Source organism: Sorex fumeus, unplaced genomic scaffold, assembly GCF_029834395.1.
Source record: "Sorex fumeus unplaced genomic scaffold, SorFum_2.1 ptg000044l, whole genome shotgun sequence".
NCBI lineage: Eukaryota > Metazoa > Chordata > Mammalia > Eulipotyphla > Soricidae > Sorex > Sorex fumeus.
Window position 1 is genome coordinate 27,662,050 of NW_026606101.1, and position 22,078 is coordinate 27,684,127.

A 22,078-nucleotide genomic window follows, 5' to 3' on the forward strand; every position below is an offset into this window, starting at 1 on the left:
AGAGATAATGGAAAGAAGCGGGGAGTGGTAAGGACTGGGGAAAAGAAGGGAGGGGTGGCCGAAAGACAGCGAGGTCCTGGGGTTGGAGGGAGTTTGGGGAAGTTAGTACGTTTTTTGTTTGTTTTTGTTGTTGTTGTTGTGTTTTACAGGTCCATCTCTAAACGGTTTCTTCTAAAGGATTTTCCATCACCCAAAAGAGGCCATCAAGTTTTAACATGAGAGGCACGACGTCTAATCGCATCCTTCCCGGAAAAGTACAAACAGTTCCTCAGCGAGGTCCCCCACCTCCCACGCGCTCCCCAGCCCGCCCTCCCCGCGGGGAGCCCCGAGACAGCCTCCCCAACACCTGTGAATCATCCCCGAGGCTGCCACCGCCGTTCCCTTTGCACAAACGCAACCCCACCCCCACCCCTTCCCCCTTCCCGACGCCCAATGCACACAACAAAGGACAGTTAAGACTATTGATTTCTTCGGATTATTTTTAATTTCTCACTACAAGTCCACTTTTTTCTTTTTCAGCATCAGCGGCTCCCACTCAGCTAGCCTGAGTTTAAGCCCCCAGTGTTTGCGCACGCAAAGAACCCTCAGAATTTGGCGGCTTCCCAGGTCCCCGAGATTCCCCGAACGCCCCCAGGCCTGTCCTCCCCCTCCCAGGAAGTCTGGAGGGTTCTAAAAGGCCTGCAGGAGTCTCTGAGGACGACTCCTAAGAAACCAGCCTCAGCCCTCGGGGGCTGCTCGCAAACGCAGCGGCCCACAGCGTCATCAACGTTTGCAAAGGACAGTGCGCTTCAGAGCCGGGAAGTGCAGCTTCAAGGCCAACCCACGCCCGCGGGGCTAACTGCCCTCGCCGTCCTCCCTTCCCCGGCCCTTTTTCCTCTAGCCCTCGGCGATAATTGCTCTGACGTACTTTCCAATAACGTCGGCGAGGCTCAGTCACCAACTGACCACATTGGAGCGCACTCCGAGCGGCTCCGAGCAAAAGGAAATCACTCATCAAAAATAACAACCCACGTCGCCTGTCTATATAGGGAGCCGGGGAGGGTGGACTGGAATGCCCCCCTCGGACCCTGGTTGGAGGAAGACTGAAAAATTACAGCTGAAATCGACCCTCCCCCCACCCCCCCCCCGCGCGCCTTCTCCTCCTCCTCCTCCTCCTCCTCCTCTGCCTGGTGCCCATGACTCAATCCCAGGGCCAAGTCAGAAGGGAAAATTACACACACGCAGACGCAGGGATGCACTCCCAGCGGCCCCCCAGACACCCCCCTTCTCCACGGAGGGGCACAGGCAGACACCCACGACACGTGCATGTCAAGGCCCAGGTCCCTGATCCCTGAGTGTGCCCCAGATCGGCTGTGCAAACGGACACGGTGGGGTGGTGGTGGTGGTGGGGGGGGTTGCAAAAAAGACGGAAATACAAAGGTTTGCAGTATTAAAGCGGGCGGGGAGCAGAGCCGAGCGCGCCGCACCTCGCGGCTCCTCCCCAGCCGCCCCGGGGCCTCCGCCCGCCCTCCGCCCCCCGCCCTCCCCCCAACGCACTTCCTCCGCCCCTCCAGGCCGAGGCTATTAAAAGCTGCTGACGTCAAAGGCACGGCCATCTTTGATGAGGGCAGAGCTCACGTTGCATTGAAGACGAAACCGCGGGGAGGTCAGGCGCTGTCTCTCCTGCTCTCCCGGCTCGGCGGCGGCGGCGGCGGCGGCGGCTCCCCACTTGCAACCTGCAGGGGCTGGGCAGACGACACCCTCTGGCTGAAGTCAAGGTAAGGAGCCCCCCTCCTCAGGTAGTTGGCTCAGCCTCTGCAAGGCTGCCAAGCCGCAGGGGACCACAGTTGGGGGGCAGACTCAGTGAGCCTGGGCAAATGCAAGTATTTGTGCATGCAGGGTGCGGTAATCCGTGTGTGCGTGCGTCTGCTTCGACTCTCCCCCCACCCCCCGCGCCGGGGGCTTGAGAAAGTAATTTAGAGGCGAGCTCTTTGGGGGAGAGGAGGAATGGGGCCACTGCAGATGGGGCGAGAGTGAGACACGGGGGAAGAGAGGAACCGAATAATAACTTACTCTTCTGAAACAGTCGTGGGACTCTTCCATTTTGTCATGCAGTTTCCAGCGACGTCTGGGCTACTGGTGTTTTGTTTGTTTATTTGTTTGTTTCTGTTTGTAGACCAGCCCTGTGTTGCTCGCCCTATTAATGCTGGCTGCTGTTGTCAGGGCGCTGTGAACCAGAGAAGTATTAAGGGGAAAGGCAGTGTGTGGGCGCCAGCAAGGCGAGAGGAGAGGGTACTTCCCACCTCGGGCAAGCTGGGCTGCAGTGAAAACAGCCTCCATACCCCCATGGACTTGATTTATGCCGCCTGCTCCACGTCAACTGCAGGTTGGCAGGAGGCGGGCGGGTCGTGCTGGGTGGGAAAGCTCTGCGGGGAGCTGGCGGGGGTGGGCTCGCCTCCGGGACTGCGGAGTCCGCGCTCAGCACCCTGGACAGCAAACTGAGGTGCGGCGCCGGGAGCCCGCGACCTTTCAGCACCGCGGACAGCGCTCCGACCTCGAGCCGCAGCTCCCCGCGGCAGAGATGGCTTCATGTTTCAGGGCTGGAGACCAGATTGTCTCTCTTAGAGCCAGGTCTCACGGACACAACTCCCTCCCCAATAGAGTTCACGGAGCAGGCTAAAATAAATAAATAAAATAAATAAACGATCCTGCCTAGAGAGACTCCTTTGCAGGCAGGCATGTACCTGCCTCCATCTCACCTACTGCAGAGCTCACACGCACAAAAAAAGTCTACTTGCAAAAAATTGTTCTCTCCCTAATTTAGGTTCTGTTCTTTCTCTGTTTTAGGTAGGGAACACACACACACACACACAGTACATATGCCCTCTATTTGGATATCAAGGGCTTTATTTTGTTTTTCAACTCTGGTTAATTCTATCTACAGATCTTGAGTAAGAATAAATGATTTATACATGAAAACGCGAACCAAAATGATCTGTCTTAGGAGGTATACAGCTCCACAAATATAATTCTATTTGATTACAATTGGGGGAGGAGGTAGATAAAGTGAGCAGAATGAACTTTAAGAATGAATCCCTCTGATTTTTCCTTCTCCCCACTTTTGTAATTTAGATGTGAACACAGGCATAGGACCATCAAAATACATCCCCAAAATATGACAGGTCCTCAAGTGTATAGATTTAACCTTTTCAACCATGGTTTCAGAGTGAGTGGAAGTATCTCCTATGGACATTGTTTATCTACGACTGATCATCTCTGATTTTGACAACATTAAGACTAGTTTTTCCTCAGGAGCATCCAACTGTGTCCTTCAGGGTAATGCAGATGAAACGACTGATATTAGACTGAAACTGAACTCTGACTTAGAGATCTACTGCAATTTCTATTACGGCACTGCGGGATTTTGCCGAGGCAGTGATAAGTACTTTAACCATTTTCTACTCTGAGCTGAGAGCCCCTGAGTGAACAAAAATTATCACAGAAATGCATTTCAAGCTTTTTAAATCCATATTAAGTTGGTATAAAATACCCAGGAGCAAAATTGAGTGGTTCCATGTGCTTAAATAAAAGTAACAGCGTCATATGTAAGAATATACACAACGCAATAAAGAAATGCTAGCATGATTCCCCAGGAAAACCTCAAAATAAGATCTTGAATTGTATTCAGTTCATCATAACTCCAAGCATTTCTGTAAAAATTCCCTGTTGACATAGATAAGGTACTTTTATTCCCAACTATTTATTTCCATACGTTTTTCATTCTTATGGATGACTATGCATTTCCATATGAGTATCTATTAATTTGTTATTGTTTCTGGATGTAAAATGATTGGAGTAGAAATATATTCAAGAGTAAATAACTGCACAGAAAATACTGTAACTGCAGATGAAATAAACAAGCGTGTCTTAATGATGAAAGAAGGGGAGAAAAGATGGGTAAGAGTCTCAGCTATGCTTTGACTTCATGCTGCATGTCCAGACAGCTCTCTGCGTAGTTGTAGTTGCGTCAAAAGAAAAGCCTAAAAGCTGCCAGAATTACGCACTTGGGCATTAGTAATTATTGCTGGGTTTGTTTGCTAGTGGTAGACTGGTGAGGGTGAGGGTGTTGGGGATCAGTGGTAAAGGACTGCAGTAAAGCCGGCGAAGGGCACAGATCAGGGAGGAAATGGTGATGGATGTGTCCAAGTATAAGCTAATACTAGAAAAGCCTACTAAGAAATTAAAAACATAATTGAAGCATACATAATTGATAAACTTAAAGGAAAAAAATAAGGAGATTTCTTATTTAAATCTCTTTTTTTCCCTCTTTAAGAGAAATTAAAAAATTCAGGGTAACACAGAATGAAAAGGAAAGAGCAGATGGACATAAGGATGCGCCAATCAATATTCACGTAGACCTTCTGATGTACCTGCTTGTTTGTTCACTGGCATTTTTGCATGATCATGTCGGCATTCCAAATACAAAACAATCTATAATCTTCTTAACTTCTCCATGGTAAAATATTCCCAGGATTCATAATTTTGTTAAACACGCAGAACTGCACATGCAGAACTATACAGACACAAACTGCCCCTTAATTAGTTTGTCTAAAAAATTTTCTAAACTTGTTTACCCCAGAGTGATGGTTATCAACCAGACGGTAGATATTTCTAGTGCCAGCTTTTCCTTTAGAAACCAGTCTTCATAAAAACATGTATGTTTTGAAAATTAGTAGAAATGAGTAAGAATTTAAGAACAAGATCGAGGAGATATGAAGAATAAAAATAGATAAATCTGGTTTATATAATTAAATATAAATAAATGATTTTTACATAATGGAATTTCCTTACAATTCTGTAACATAAGGATTGGTGTTCTTAGATTCAGTGCTAGGTATGTTTCTGCAATGTCATTCTTTATCAGCAGAGACCAGTCTGATAAGAAGATAATGATCAGTGAGCAGGTATATAAATGATATATATGAGCAGATATATAAATGATATATATAAATGAACCCCATAAAGGACAAAAAGTCTGATTACAGGGCTTTTAAGTTTACATGGTAAATATTATTAATATATAGTAATATTTATTAAAACAATAAGAAAAAAAATTAGTAAATAGTGCAAAAATGAAAATGTAATAAGAGAGTAGAAGAAAATTCATGTTGTAATACATAATTACTTTGCAGCAGATATGTATACATATGTATGTGAGATATGTGTAAATATAAGAAATGCAAGTTCTAAGGACAAATAAGCAGTTGGGTAAAGGTATCTGAGAAAGGAGACAAAACTTGAGCTGGCTTTGGAGGTTGAAGAGAAATAAGAGAGGTCTGCTATGTACATTTACATAGCAGATTACAGCAGATCAGCAGAACACTGTTAAGTTATGATCAGCAAACTTTAAAAATACCCATTCACTTGGGTGCAATGGGAAGTGTGTCAGGGAATAGTCTGGAACAGTGAGTTGAAGAGTTCTGCGGAAAGCTTTGAATACTGAGATAAAGGTTTCTTTGGTACTTTACCCTCTAAAAAATAATTTATGGGCAGAAGTTGGAATAACAAAGTAATCAGGCTTTGTTAATATTTGGAAATTGCTGTTGACAAGAGTGGGTTCAATTTGCTTCCTTCCAGAAACTGAGGTGAACAAGTTGGTATCAAAAAGGATAGTTTTTTAATTGGGATAGGGAATCAGTCCTCAGGAATCTCTTAAACTTACTTATCAGGATATGCACAGGTTCTTTGATCCCTGTCCAATTAGCTATAGGTTTCAATTTTCCATTATTGACAAATTAAAAATATTCAAGTTAGCAGATACCATCAGAGAGATTGAAAACAGGTAAGAAATTGGTTATGGGTGGTACAGGAGGTATATTTGAATAATAAACATACACAACAACTAGATGGTTAGAAAATGATGCCAAAGGGGTGTGTGTGCGCGCTCACGTGCATGCGCGCGCGCGCGCCTGTGTGTGTGTGTGTGTGTGTGTGTATGTTGTACCTGTTTCAACTTGACAAATATACCTAGTCCAAACTGGCTCAAACTGAAAGAGAAAAGTATATTATGGTAAAATTTTGAAAAGCTGAGATAGGGAGGCCATTATATCTTATTTCTTCCCTCTGAGTTTTGCTAATTTACCCCCCAATTCAGAGAAAGCTTAAAGTCTGAATCATACCCATTTTCTTTCTAATCCCATGTTTACTATTCTTCTATCTGAGTTTTAAAATTCAAAATACTGACAGAACTGCTGAACTGAAATAGTCAATGGCTTTATGTGGAATAAATGGCAGTCACAGACGTAGTTCTTGTTGCTATTTCAATTCCATTCTAAAGTGTCAAGGGACTCTCCTCATCTGTTCTTCACTAAAATGCTGGCAGGAAAGGCATCCTTAGGATGACGTGTTGATTTCCAAGCTGACTCCCCTGGGGAAATTTGGTGGTAGTGACATATGATGCATTAGGAGGAGGTCAGACTGGTCATTATTAAACTGTGCAGAGTCTTTCAAATATCAAAAGGAGGGAAGAGATGTGTTAGAACATTGAAGAAATAAGACATGCTGAGTAGAGAAATAATTTTTAATTACTCTTACAAGAGGACTGAGACAAGATAAACTTTAAGACCTTGTTTTTACATTAAATAGCTATGTGTTTCTATGTAACTTTGTGGACAAAGATCTCAAACACTTTATCTAATTTAAAAGTTCAAGCAGTTTTTGACTTATAAATGAATCTGATTTTATATCAGTTCATCTACATTACATAACACTTAGGATGCTGTAAACCAGTGGTGACAGAAGGATTGATACCCAAAACAATGATTTCCAAAGTAAAATCAGGCTTGAGAGTTAAAAAAAAAGTGACTCATTAATTCTAAATTTTAATAGCCATACGAATTCATGTAGATATGCAAATTGATAAATCTGCAACACAACTTTCCAATAGCTCCACCATTCAGAAGTCAACGAAGTTAGTGCCAAAAGCTTCTGGTAATGGTTCTGTGCCCAGTGACCTGATGGTCTCAGCATACATGGTCTTAATGCTGCGTCTGCAATTGACCTGCCTTCCTTTACGCATCACAAGGTTTATTACATCCACAACAATCATTTTTTCCCCTTAATGATTGTTTGAACATCAGTTTTGCTAGTAAGGTTTAAGAAATCCTTGCTTTTCCATCGAAGATCTGTTCTGACTGGTAATTACTTTGGGATCTCCCATCCTTCTTATATTTGGGTTTATTGCTAAACAGCACCGACTGTGTCTTAAAACCTGTATCTAAACATTTTTATAATTCTCTTAACACCCTTACTGGTTTTTAAAAATTCCATTCTCGGCTCATACTTTTGGACTGTCTATATCTGACTTAAGGTGAAATTAGCTGTCATTTCCTCTCTTGTGCTTTGTTTTTCTTTCCCTTAAGAAAAAAACAGAAGCCTTTATGTAATCTGAGCTACAGTTTTATAGTTTTTTTAACACCCTCACTGGCTTTTAAAAATTCCATTCTTGACCCATACTTTTGGATTGTCTATATCTGATTTAAGATGAAATAAGCTGTCATTTCTTCTCCTGTGCTTTGTCCCCCCCCCCCGTAAGAAAAAAAATAGAAGCTTTTATGTAATCTGAGCTCTGAAATATTTAAAGTGAAATTTCCACTCAGCTTGAGTTGCCTATCAGTAAACAGCTCAAAACTAACCAAATCTGAAGGATCTGCAGAAAAAAAACCTTTAAAAACAGCTTTGGGTCAGAGAGTGCAGGGATTAAGGCACATCCCTGGCACATGGTTGACCTTGGTTTGATCCCTCGCACCACAGAGGCACCCCTGAATAACAGCAGGAGTAACCCCTGAGCACAGAATTAGGAGTAAGTCCTGAGCATTGCTGGGTGTGTCACTGAGCCCCTCTCCACTTCCCCCCAATTTTTAAAAATTAAGAAATCTTTAAGGTCAAAAGACAAAAAGAGGATGAAACTTTTGAGGGGAGCTTAGGAGGAACTTGGAGGTCCCACTCTGTGTTTGAGGGTTTCTCCAAATGGTGCTCAGGGACCATGTGATGCCAGAGATGGAAATGGACCATCTACCTGTATGGCAAATGCCTTAACCCCTGTACCTGCCTCTAGCTGAAGCAGGAAACTTTAAAATCTGTAAGATATAAAGTTCAGAGGTCAGTGGTTGGAAATACAATATTTATCAATTAAAATCACACACTTGTTAACTAAATTTACATGTTTTAGAAAAGCTGTGTTTTTCTTGTTATCACAAGCCATCCCCACTGCAGATTTCTGAGTTCTCCAAAAAAGGTAAAATCTGATAGTACAAAAGGAGATCCTAACTGATTTTCTTAGTGCTGATTAAGGGAAGTTAGTCTTTCTCATTATTAATCGGTAGCAACAAATCTGTATTCTCCCCCCCAAAAAAATATTGGGGAGAGCAGGGGTCCTGTGTAAAGATTAATGTTTTCATTTAAATGTTTGACAACCATTCTAGAGAAGCTCAGTGAATTACAGCATCCAAAAAAAGATTGATACTGGATGACAGCTGCAAAAGGTTATGGATTGCTTTCCTTGGGTTGAGAAAAATTTATACTTCTTGGCTAGTAAAGGAAACCATATTCTGATGCATTGAAGGGAAAATTAAAACAACTCACTTACTTTTTTCCTGCTTTTGGCTTTTTTGTGTTATTGTTGATCTGATTGGTTGTTACTACCCAAAGTGACTAGTTCTTATTCCTTAAATTGAGACTATTTACACCTTATGCTGACTCAACTTATCTTATTTTCTACTGTGGTCTATTTTAAACTTGAGGAATTAGGCTATTTTCCTGCTGAAATGGTAGGTTTTACAAAATGACCATCTGGTTGCAGCTTTCCCTTCACTTCTTATACCCAGTGATGTTAGTCACATATTTTTAACTTGAGAGATGAATTCTTTTTTATGCATGCAGGTTTGAATTCATGATTTCTGGCCTTGGCTCATTACAGAAAGTGAAAATGAGAACCTCTTAGGTAACCCCCTAGGGACAGAATCACCCTGTATTTCTGTCTCATTCCCAGAAAGGAGAAATCTCAGTTGAGTTCTAAGAGTTCTGTAAATTAAATAGAAATTCTTTTTCATAAAAAAATTTAAAACCAAATTGTTCATCTCTTTGACTCATAGTCATTTTGCATAGTTTTTAATAATATTTCTAACAACTTGTAAAGCAGTATTTCTTTTATTCCACTGCCGTTAATCTGGGGTGTATCTGACAGCTAGCAACAGGCAATTCATGCTGTGAGTTGCCCCTGTAAACAGAAAGTAGAGGGAAATAAATGCCAGCAAGCTGGTAATTGGGTTTAATAAACAGTGGCCCTTTTAGTGATTTTTTAAAGTTTTAATGGGACAGTCCATTAAAACAACTTTTCTATAGCATGAGAAATCAAGATAGTGTTTTTTTTGGGGGGGGGAGTCACACCCGGCGATGCTCGGGGGTTACTTCTGGCTTATGCACTCAGAAATTACTCCTGGCAGTGCTCGGGGTGCATCCTATCTGGGATGCTGGGAACTGAACCCAGATCGGCCGCTTGCAAAGGAAACTCCCTACCCACTGTGCTATTGCTTCAGCCTCCAAGATAGTATTCTTGAATTGCTTAATGTACCCATTTTTTTTCAGTTCCAAGATGACTCTCCCTATAGTGCTCAAACATAAACCAGCTATTATAATATACTTCTTTTTTAGTTAATTTATTCAACAGATATTTATTGAACATCTGACATGTACTAGGCAAGCATATTTGGGTTACTAAAAATATATTTGTAAGTAACATGAGCATGTTTATGCCCTCATTTTGGGCATCTCATCTTAAGGGATTGTTACTTGAGAAGATCTATTTCATATAAGATCCCTTAAAAAAATATAAAGCATTAACCCATCTTTTCAACGATCTTGGCTTCTTTATCCAAAATAGTTAGCTTGCTTTCCAAAGTAAATACATGTTAAATTACCAACCAGCTTTAACTTTAAAGAAACTTAGTATAAGTTTCTAAGATGCTCTTTTATACAAATTTTCACTTTTACACGATGATCAACTAGGATAAGATGTAACTTAACTTCACACCCATATTCTAACATCTCAGTCAATGGAAGTCTCTCCCCATATAAACCTTTGTCACCCTCATGGGGAGAATAAGTCAAACTTGAGAAAAACAGTACCGTAAATCAGAAACCATGGTCCTAACCCTAGAATTCATAGAACAATGCAATAAATAGAATAACCAAGGGACAAAAAGGACATTATGAATGACAATGTACTTTTAAGATAATGTGCTTTCTTTCTTCAAAAATTAAGCTATTGTTTTTGAATGCATGTCCAGCCCCACATGCTAGGGAGAAGGCAGCTCAGATAGAAAGGGAAGCACCAAGTAATGGGTGTTGGGAGGATCCTCCCAGGATGAGAGATGCATGAGAGATGCATGCTATAGACCGAACATGATTGCCACTCAGTGCCTCTTTTGCAAACCATAGCACTGAAAAGGAGAGAGAGAGCAAAAGGGAATGCCCTGCCACAGGGATGGAGTGGGATGGGGTGGGGGTGGGAGGGATGCTGGGAGCATTGGAGGTGGAGGATGGGCGCTGGTGGAGGGATGGATACTAATCATTGTATAACTGAAACCCAAGCACAAAAATTTGTAAGTCTACAACTGTACCTCATAGTGTTTCACTAATAAAATTTAAAAACAAAAAAAAAACCCCAAAAAACAAAAACTAAGCTATTAAACTAAGTTAAACCATTCAGGATCAAGTGAAAGTACATATTATTCCTCTAACAAATACTTTCAGATATTTATCTCTTCTTGTCAGTGAACAACACTTTTATATACCTTATAAAAATATCACATTGCTTTGTGATTATTTCTCTTCATTAATTGACTGTGAAAAATCTTTCAATGAGGGCAATGTCTTAACCATCTTAGAATTCTTAGTACCTACAACTGAACCTGTCCCACATAACAGGTATATTGAATGGTAAAAGGAGAAACCAGTTCCCTGTTTGCAGAGAAAAGATTCTATCACTGTAAGTAATTCTTCCTTTTATTGGTCAAATTTTTTGATCAGGAGAACTCAAGAATGTAGATTCATGTGAATATTGGAATAATATGTCTCAGAGAATCACTTTGATTCCCCTTAACTAATTGTCAAACCTCAGCAAATAATTAATTTTCTGACCTGTTGATTTATCACCTGTGAGTTAGTGATGAAAATGATAATAAAGAAGCAAAATTATCTTAAGAATAAGAAAGTTTATTTATATTCAGAAATAAGTCTATTTTTACCAGTAATTTAAATAAATTTCACATATAAAGTCAAGCTGTCTAACTATAAATTTTACATTTATAAAAGATACAGTTAAAATTCTTGAGTTTTCACTAAGATAAAATACTTCCAGTACCACTGTTCACATATCCATTGCAAAATATATTTTTAGGCATATTGTCACTAAAGAGATAGATTGATGTCTTCCAAACATACAGCTCTCTAACATTTCTTTTCTCTTATTCAGTGTTATCTTGCTTAGAAAAGAAAACTAAGCCTCCAGATGATGTGCTAAATCAGTCCCCTTGTTCTTTAAGAAAAAAAAGTCACTAATTAAGCATTGAATTTGGCAGTTTTTTTTTCTCTTAATGAATTTCATGAAACAAGTCTAAAACCAAGGTCAGTTCACCTGAATCTTACTTTTTCCAGCTGAGAGTGGAGATACTAGTTGGTGATTGCAAGAAAAAATAAAAATAGCTTAGTGAATGCCTCTGGTATGCCAAACTAGATTCTGGGCACATATTATCTCATTTAACTTTCATGGCAACCTTAAAAGTTTTGAATTTTTATCTGATTGCAAAGTCTATGTTCTTCACCACCACCCTATAATTTTTCCTGTAATTTGCATACAATGTATTGATAGCTTCTAATAAAATATTTTTACAACATGGCAGAGAGGCAGGAATTGTGGCAATCTGTAGTCTGCCATTTGGTAGCTGAGATTTTCATGGTTCTTGACTGCAGGGTATGCGAAGGACAGAGACTTTGTTTCTTCTTTATTATGTCAAACTTGCTTAAAGTAATAACAGGTTTTGGTATGTTATTTTTCAGTTTGAGCGGTATGAATTATAAAATTGGAATATATGTCAGCCATCTTTTTTTTCTATTTTGGGGAGGATCTCAATATGTCTTTGAATATTAGATCTCTGCTTTGGAGATGGCCTCATGATTCTCAGAATAATACTTTATGAGAATGATGAGCTTTATGGTTTAACTAAGCACTGGCGGCGCCTTACTTAATGCTTGGGTTTTAAGCCCTTTTTGGAGTGAAAAAGAAATGAAATGCAAATTGCCCTTTATTTTTTCCTGCGATTCTTTAGCTTAAGAAAAAGAAACCTGCTGAAAGCTATTTAGCAAACCAGGCTGCATCTGTTGACTTCATTTTGTATTCAGTTTTGTGTTAAGGATTTTTTCTTGTTGTTGTGAAGGATGGGGTGCCTTATTTATATTGAATGTGTGCATGTGTTTTTCTGTGTGCACAGAATATGCAGATAGAGAAGTGCAAACACAAACGCTCCTGCAGCTATCCTTGAGTACAAGGTTCTTAAGTGCATTATCTTATTGTAAAAACTTTCACTTTATTCATCAACTAATGGCTATAAAGCCCACCTAGGCAAGTTACATTAAAAGTAAATGTATGCTTCTGAACCACATTCACACAACGAATTTTCAACAAAGTTGGAAAAAACTTCAAAATCAACCCTGCAGCAATGACCTTAAATTCTATTTTGGAGATAATTCCTGCAAATCCAGGGCTACAGGATAAAAGAATATTCTGGGGAAATGGTTTTGAAATCCACATCATCTTTTAAGCATACTCGATGTGCTAGTTATTATACTTGTATTAATCATAGTTATAATTATAACCTGGGTTATTAGATACGTTTCTAATCACTGTTCTACCTTAAAAATGCTGTTATTGGGACTGAAGCGATAGCACAGCAAGTAGGGCGTTTGCCTTGCATGCAACCCGGGTTTGATTCCCAGCATCCCATATGGTCCCCGGCCACTGCCAGGAGTAATTCCTGAGTGCAGAGTTAAGAGTAACTCCTATGCATCGCTGGGTGTGACCCCCCCCAAAAAAAAGAAAAAAAATGCTGTTATTTATCAGAATGAGTTGAAGGATGAGAAAGGTGAGTGTCCAAGGAATGTGGGTGAGAGTGAAGGCTGGAGGACAAAAAGCTTCTTTATTGTGCTCCCTTCCACCCCATGATTTAATCTTGAGTTACTAGAATCATAACCCCCCAAAACTTAGCAAGACTTAAAATCTTACTGAAGGACAGGACAGCTCCTTCCTTCTTTTTTCAGTCTCAGCCTACAGTCTCTGGAGGATACCAAAGAGGAATATGCACCCATTGTGTAAATGTTAAAGCAGTTTTCCCTGAAGAACATACAGAAACTTTTTTAAAAAGTGAAGAAATATGGGCTTTTACATATTTATGGGCTTAGACTTTCCTGATACTCCAAGATTTTCTCTCTTCATCATAATCCATCCAAATATTCATTCGTCAAATATTTATTTCCCCTGCTACATACTTGGGACTGTTCTAAGAAACAGGAGTTAACAGAGTTAGACAAAGCAGATAAAGTTCCTTCTCTCATAGAGTCTGCGACATAGTGGAAAATGACAGGTAATACTCTGAATAAACTATTATGAAATGGAGATGGTGATGATATAAAGGATGTCAGAATGCTGATTTATAAAGTATCATGAAAGCAGTCCTCTTTGGGTATGGCATTTCAGCAGAGACCAAATTATCTGAAGGTTCAATGGTTTTTATTTCCAACAAACTCTGCAGCTTTCTCAGAACCCCACACTTGCTTCCTTCATTTGCCAGCAATAAAAAAGAAGTGGCTCTTGGTTTGAATAAACATGCTTTCCCAATTTCTGCTCATTCATTCCCCAGATTTCAAAATCAAGGATTGCTGGCTTCAGGGTACTCTAAGAGAAAATGACTTCATAAAATCCAAATAGCCAATACTGGCAGAAACAAGGGATAACACTAAAACTTTGGTCCAGTCTTTCCTCCTCTAATTCATTTTGCTTCACTCATCATGACTTTATTATGTGCATGGAGAACTTGATTAGTGGGGGCATTTTTGTCCTCTCTAGACTTGAATTCAAGGATCAGAACCAAACCAAGAATCATGGCACAGGATAATTAGGTAAGAGGCAAATTTCCCTTAGAGATCATGATCCATATTTCTAGTTTTCTTTATATATACCTATTTTGGCTTTGTCCCCTGTGTGTTTCATAAGGACATATGTGGCTTGGGAATATGAGCCCTAAGGCTGATATTAAAAAAATGACACAAATTTCCTTGAATAAAATGTGGGGAGAAAAATATGGAGAGACTAAGGCAAATCTCCCGCATCTCGTGCATTTACTAGCACCTGTTTTTCCTCTAGTCACCAAAAATATTCAGTGTAAGGCCAGTTTAGCTCTGCTCCAATAAGAAAGTGAATGTAAAGAGTTGATATCAAATGAAATAATAGCTTTCAGGAAAGTACACAGACGTTAGAAGAAGACATGAACCCCCAAATGCAGTTAGTCTATAAGAACTTTTCTTCTAGGCCAGCAAATTCGGTTCAGAATTATTTTCTTCTTTCACTTGCTCTTGACTCTTGCTTTTACATTCACATATCTTTTTTCCATTCTTTTGTTTGTTTTACTTTCTTGGGATTATTTTCAGATTTGACTCTGAATGAAACCTTCCTCTATTATTAAATTAGAAATTAATCTTCCATACTAAGCCTTTAGATTCACGTGGGTGGTACCTCTAATTGTTTCTCTCTTCCGACTCTACTTCTGATCAAAGGGATCAGAGTTTGTCCTTTAGTGAAGCAAGAAAGAATCCTCAGTCATTTGTGAGATATATATATATATATGTATATCTTATCAGTTTGGGACTACACCTGGTGGTTCTCAGGGCTTACTCCTGCCTCTTCCACCTAAGGATCACTCCTGGAAGGCTTAGAAGATCAGGTGGGATGCCAGGGATTTAACCTGGGTCAAGTGCACACCAGGCAAGTGCCTTACTTGCTGTACTATCATTGTAGCCCCTAAGGTGTCTCTCTTGTGGTAAATTATATTATTGACTTTAGCAGATAATTATATTAATTTACTCTGCATCAGTTTAGTAACACGTTTCTTTTTTTACAATTTGTTATCTCCATTATGATATAATTTTAAACTTTATGGTAGCTCTTAAAAGGAATATGATTTTTAAAAATAACCATTTTTGAGGTATGAAAACAGAGGCATAAGAAATTTGTTTGGGAAAAACATACCTTCTTAGCTGATGGCAGATCCTTAACTCAAGTATGAGGTTCAACCAGAAGTTAAGTCCTATTCCCAATTCATGTATATGAAAAGAATGGTTTCTAGATTTAGTATTATACAAAAATTTATTTTATTTGGGGCTGGAGCAATAGCACAGCAGGTAGGGCGTTTACCTTGCACGCAGCCGACCTGGGTTCGATTCCCATCATCCCATAAGGTCCCCTGAGCACCGCCAGGAGTGAATCCTGAGTGCATGAGCCAGGAGGAACCCCTGTGCATTGCCATATGTGACCCAAAAAGCAAAAAAAAAATTATTTTATTTGACCAATGGCATTATTTGCATATATGTTAAATCTGAATGCTTTGGTAGGGCATTTCCTCTCCAATTTGCTGAGAATCTAACATGACATATTTTAAATATCTTATCTCACGTATAAATTTTTATTATCTTTCAAGAAATCTGAGTTAATTTATATTGTGATTCTGTGTTCACCAGAATCAGGTATAACTACAAATCCCCTATGTTATTTTGCCACAATGTTTTCAGAAAATGTCTTTAAAACTTTTGTCAGTATATCTTGCATAAGAAAGGAGTATTTGTGTCACATATGATGGTATTCAGGATTTACTCCTAACAGGTTTATTGTGTGCTCAGGGATCATACCTAACGGAGCTCATGGGATCATATGAACTGCCAGGGTTCAAACCAGAGCTAACTGGTTTGCAAGCACCTTAATTAAGGCAAGACCTTAATTCCTATACTATCTTTCTGGCTCATGTCATCTGGCTCAAGTAAATTGTCCTGAATAGATCAAACAAAGTTTCTTTCTTTTGAGATCTGAACAGAATTAGTTATCATTTTTCCATTTAGGTAATATTTTTTAATGCATGACCTCACCTGCTGAAAATCGAAGATCTCTGTGACTGAAATCTCCAGACTTTCTCAGAGTTGGGATAGGCTTCCTCCCCCACCCCCACCTTCCTGTACTTCTAAAAGTCCAGCAATCATGCCCACACCACAAGGCCACTGCCCAGTTAAAAATTTAACTCTAGGTGTGCCACCCACCCAGTTAAAAATTCTGGACTTCCTGGAGCGCAGTCTTCTTTGTAGCCATACGACATATCAAACTCTACAACACTGATAAACCAGTAGTAGCATACCAGATTGGATGTTATATAATGTAGAAGGCAACCAATCTCAATTTAAAAAGCATAAACATAAGGTTTGACCTGTAACAACACCTTAGTAATCTGTCATACAAGGACTTAATAACTCCATGGTGAGGTACAATTTACACTAATTTTCTTCTGAGAAAACATTTTTAATAATTCCCTTAGCAAATTATTAATAATAAACAATATAAAATAAATTATTGAGGGCCTGCAATGAGAAAAGACTTAAGGGGTGGTTGGGAAAATTGGAGACAATAGTGGCGGGAAGGTGCAGTGGCGGTGAAATTGGTGTTTCAATATTGAATGCCTAAAACAAATCATCATGAACAACTTTGTAAACCATAGTGTTTATAGAAAGTGTAGAGGGGAAATTTATGTATGCTGGCCTTCCCTATTTCATGTAAGCTCCACAATATATTAACACCGAATTGCTTTAAAATTTTTATAAATGTCAGGTGTGACATAATTATTACTATAATGAGATCCAATTATAAAATATGATTTAATGTAATATACTTTAAATTCCAGAGTTGAAAACATATATGTAAATGAGAATAGCCATTTTATTCATGGTCACGGTCACGGTTCTCCCGTTGTTCATCGATTTGCTCGAGTGGGTCCAGTAACATCTTCATTGTGACAATTGTTACTGTTTGGCATATCGAATACGTCATGGGGAGCTTGCCAGACTTTGCCGTGTGGATAAGATACTCTCAGTAGCTTGCCGGGCTCTCCAAGAGGGGCGGAGGAATGAAACTCCGGTCAACCATATTGGCTGCGTGCAAGGCAAATGCCCTACCCACTGTGCTATCACTCCAGCCCGGCAATTTTATTATATTTTATAAAATGATTTTTATTTTCTTATTTACGTAGATAAAAATCACATGGCAATCACAAATTGGCTTTCACTGATTTATTTTCTGAGTGATCCCTGAGTGCAGAGCCAGATGTAACCGATGAGCATTGCAGGGCATGGCCCCAAAACAAACTAACAAAATTGTCCTAACCTTAGTAACTTAAGATCAGAGCCATTTCTTATCCCTAGTAAGCCTATGGGTTGAGGTTCTTCAGTCCGTGGTAGATTGACTGAAGTCTTGTTTATCTACAGAGTCCTCATTTATACGAAAGGGAGTTGATGCTTTTTTAGGTGGGATGACACTATTATTAGACCATGCTGCATCATCCAAAAACAGCAGGAAGAAGCAAGTCTTACCCAAGGACTGTAGACACAAGGACCAGGAATATTGCTACATAGTTGGAAAACTGCCTCGAGGAAGAAGACAGCTGGGATAGAGAAGGGATCACTAAGTCAGTGATGGTTGGAGGAGTCGTTTGGGATCGGAGATGTGTGCTGAAAGTAGATAAAGTTCCAAACATGATGGCTCTCGGTATCTATATTGAGAACCATAATGCCCAAAAGTAGAGAGAGAGTATGGAGGAAATTGTCTGCCATCGAGGCAGGGGGAGAGTTAGGGGTGGAGATAGTGGGGACATTGGTGGTGGAAAATGTGCACTGGTGGAGGGATGGGTGTTTGATCATTGTATGACTGAAACTCAAACATGAAAGCTTTGTAACTGTATCTCAAGGTGATTCAATAAAAAATAAAAAAGAAGCAGCTCTTATATGTAAGCATTATTTTCACATCTATTTAAATCATATTTGCATATCAGTTGATTGGCCAAAGTAAGTTACGTAGCCAAGCTGAGAGTGACTGTGGGAGGAGCCACCGTAGCCTTCACCAATCTCAGGAGCTGAGTCTGACAGAACAGCACAGGCAGGGCATGACATTTGGCTTATTCATGCTGGGCTGTGTGACTTCTGAAGTCAGGGAACTTAAGAAAAATGTATTCTAGCCTTGCCACACCGTCAGCCTCCTACTTCCTTCCCCAGCCAAGTTTGGAGGCTTCGTGTTTCAGATTTGTGCATCTCTGGGTCAAGAGGGTACTTGGAACATCTTGCTGTAACTCGGCAATCACAGACGCAGATGTCTCATAAATTCAGGGGGCAATTCAAAAGAAAATTTTCTCCTTTGAACACTGAAGGTAAATAAGCTACTCTGGATTCAAACTCGAGGGGGGAGGGGTGTAGAGGGGCACAGACACACACACATACACACACACACACACACACAGAGCATCTTACAGTTTTCTTATGATTCTTTATCTGAAATTATACTGGAATTGTTCGGGTGAAAGCAACTGTATTTGAGGGAGTTTTTTTGTTGTTGTTGTTGTTGTTTGGATTTACTTTTTTAATCTTATCAGTCCTGCTTTCTTCTCTAATTGCTAGCGCTCCTATATTGGCAGAAGCGGTTCTTAGGCAGCCTGTGTCCAATAAGCACTTTGGAGATGGGAACCCGAGGGAGGCGGCAGTGGAAAAAACCCTGAAGGCTTTTCTCTACTGTGCTGCTGCGTCATGGAAAACCAGCCAGGCACCTGCACCAGGCCTCACAGCAGGCCTCGGCACAGCCTCGGTCTCAGTTATTCCATAGATTAGCAGGGATGTCTGACTCATCTGGCGGTCTAGGAAGACACTTTGCAAAGAGCATTCTGAGTCCCTTAGGCACATTTTCTCAACTCAGTCTAGAGATCAGATGGCAGACTTCTGAAGATCAAGCCTGGGCTAAAGAATTGTCCAGGCTTTCAGATCCTGCACCAGTAAGCCTCAAAAGCAAAATAAAGTGTGTGTGTGCATGTGTGTGTGTGTGTCTGAGAGAGAGAGAGAGAGAGAGAGAGAGTGGCGAGGTGGGGGGAAGTTAGAACATCTAAATTTTTTTTTGTTTGTTTTGGGGGTCACACCTGAAGATCCACAGGGGTTACTCCTGGCTCTGCACTCAGGAATTACTCCTGGTGGTGCTCAGGGGACCATATGGGATGCTGGGAATTGAACCCAGGTCGGCCGCATGCAAGGCAAATGCTCTACCCGCTGTGCTATCGCTCCAGTCCCAGAACTTCTAAATCTTTAAAGTGCTTAGGTTTCTGGACCCTGTGGATGCTGACTCTGAGAGAAGGATGTGAGTGCCAACAGTTTTGTTTGGTCAGAAACATCCTACAAAGCAATGAGAAGTGAGAATCAAAGAAATGAAATAATGAAGAAGAAACTCAGAAGAGGGGCCTGAGGAAGCAGATGACCATACATGAGCAGGGGCTCAGTCCTGCTGGGGCCAGCTCAAAGAGGGCATGAAACAGGTTTGAATTGCCCTACCCAATTGAAGGGCAGTGAATTTGGCTACTGGGTTACTAATCTCTAGCCAGCCTTGTGAGATGTCACTTTTACTCCAAAGCAAGAGAAATCCCTAATGCAGTGAATTCTTGGCACTTGTCAGAGACCCTTGTAATATATAGAAAGGTGACTGCCAAGGAGATAAAGATAGGGCATCAAAAATGGCAGCTACCATCTTGCACAGACCCAGCAAGTATCTCATAGCCATCTCCAGCTTTGGCATACCAATATATTATTAATCCAACACATTTTTTTCTGTTCCTATTGAGTACCATTTATTCCATGCCTGCATACAAAGAATATGCTGAACTGTTTCATGTATCAATTCACTTGATCATTTGATTCTCATGAAAACTTGCAAAGTATTTTTCATTTTATTTCTCAGAATGCTGAGCTTAATAGGGCTAAATAAAGCACACAAAGTCACTCAGATCTGAGATTTGCACCCAAGTTTACCTCCAAGCCAAACATTCCACCATTGTTATGTCTACTCTTTCTTTCTTTCTTTCTTTCTTTCTTTCTTTCTTTCTTTCTTTCTTTCTTTCTTTCTTTCTTTCTTTCTTCCTTCCTTCCTTCCTTCCTTCCTTCCTTTCCTTCCTTCCTTCTTGCTTGCTTGCTTGCTTTTGGGGTCACACCTGTGATGCTGAGGAGTTACTCCTGGCTCTGCACTTAGAAATTACTCCCGGAAGTGCTTGGGGGAACATGTGAGATGCCAGGGATTGAAACTGCATCAGCTGCATGCAAGGCAAATGCTCTACCTGCTGTATTATCGCTCCACCCACCCACCCCTACTTCTTGTAGGAGTCTTTCCTCCTGCTGTTTGAGAGAAGATTCAACTCTGTCCAGCCCTTATGCCATCATTTCTCCAGAATCTTCCTCTCCTTTATTTATTGCTCCTATTCCATTATCTCTTGTTCTCAAGTTGGTACCCAGAAATTAAGTCCTGTCCCTTTGGACTTATAAACCTTTCTTTAGGGTCATAGGATGCCTCGCACATCCTCCAGGTCTTCTTACCCTGGGCTCCATGACCACTTTCTCCCATCTCACTACATTTTTAAATTTCTGATCCTTAAACACCCTCCAACTCACGCCTACCCATGGTCTGTGCCTCTTAACGAGCATCTGTCAGGCACCTTGGCAGGTTCTGCTGCTTCTGGTTCTAACTGAGGGAATCAGAGAACCACATCTTTGCAGCATCTTGTGACTCGAGGGCTGATTCACCCATGCCCTCCCATACCCCCAGCAAACAGCGCCAACTGGTTTATTTTTTAAGCATCAGACTCAAATGTAAGTCCCAATTTGCTGTTGTTAATATTTTAAAAATAAAATGGCATGGGGTGAGGACCAAGAGCAGGAATAATTAATTCCAGCCTGCCAGCAGGGGAGTGGGAGGGAGGCGGCAGCACTCACAGTTTCAGAGAGAATCCCACAGCAGTAAACAGAACCTCAGCTTCCAGGTGGCAAAAATACATTGGCAAGCGACGGGGGTGCAAAGTGAGGGAGCATGGCACCCTTTCAGAGAATATATAGATATAAAAATTTTTTTTCTTGGGACTCATGCTAACATTTTGGAAAACAGTACCAATAAAGCACCAATGTCTACTTTGCCTCTGGTGCTTTAAAGTTGATAGCAGGGAGCTGCTGATTTCTTCTATCCTTCACAGAATAAAAACAGATAATGAAGTTGGAATTGGAAGACCTGAAAGAAAATAACAGAGGTCTTTGATGGAAAAATGGCCTTATAAGGATGCATGAGTGTAAATTTTGCCATGGGTGTAAAAAGGTCATGTCAATGACAAAATCCGAAGTGTTTTCATGGAAAACGAAACCTCAGAGACTTTTGGTCTTTCAGACCTCATTGTAACTCCACCTCATTTCCCTTTTTCAGGTTCTTTAGAACCACTCAACCTGCCATTCTTTTTTTGGATCACACCCGGAGATGCACACAGTATCCTCCTGGCTTTGCACTCATGAATTACCCCTGGCGGTGCTCAGGAGACCATATGGGATGCTGGGAATTAAACCCGAGTTGGCTGCATGCAAGGCAAATGCCCTACCCACTGTGCTATTGCTCTAGCCCCTCAGCCTGCCATTCTGTCTCTGTATGTGAGACAGAATGTGAGGTTGCATTGTAGACCTACTGTGTGTGCAGTTACATTAAAGAATCATGAAATATTGAGCTAGAAGAACGTTGGGAGGTCCTCTACTCAACAAGCTCACTCTTAAGTAAGGACACTATTGTGGGTTTGTCAGATAGAGGCTGGGTTTGAGCTGAAGCTGAAGGAAATATCACAAGGGAATTGAGCCTGAAATGACAGGTTTCCACTGCTATCTGAAAGTAGGACATTACTGT

At 40.7% G+C, this 22,078-nt stretch overlaps 1 protein-coding gene across 2 annotated transcripts in view; it reads left to right on the forward strand.

The window, feature by feature from the left end:
• Positions 1-1,588: 1,588 nt before the first annotated feature.
• Positions 1,589-22,078, forward strand: part of SNAP25 (synaptosome associated protein 25) — a 94,159-nt gene continuing 73,669 nt past the window's right edge. For both annotated transcript variants that reach the window (XM_056122129.1, XM_056122128.1), the window contains exon 1: positions 1,589-1,757. The gene's annotated coding sequence lies outside the window, so the exon portion shown is untranslated. The remainder of the gene's footprint in view (positions 1,758-22,078) is intronic.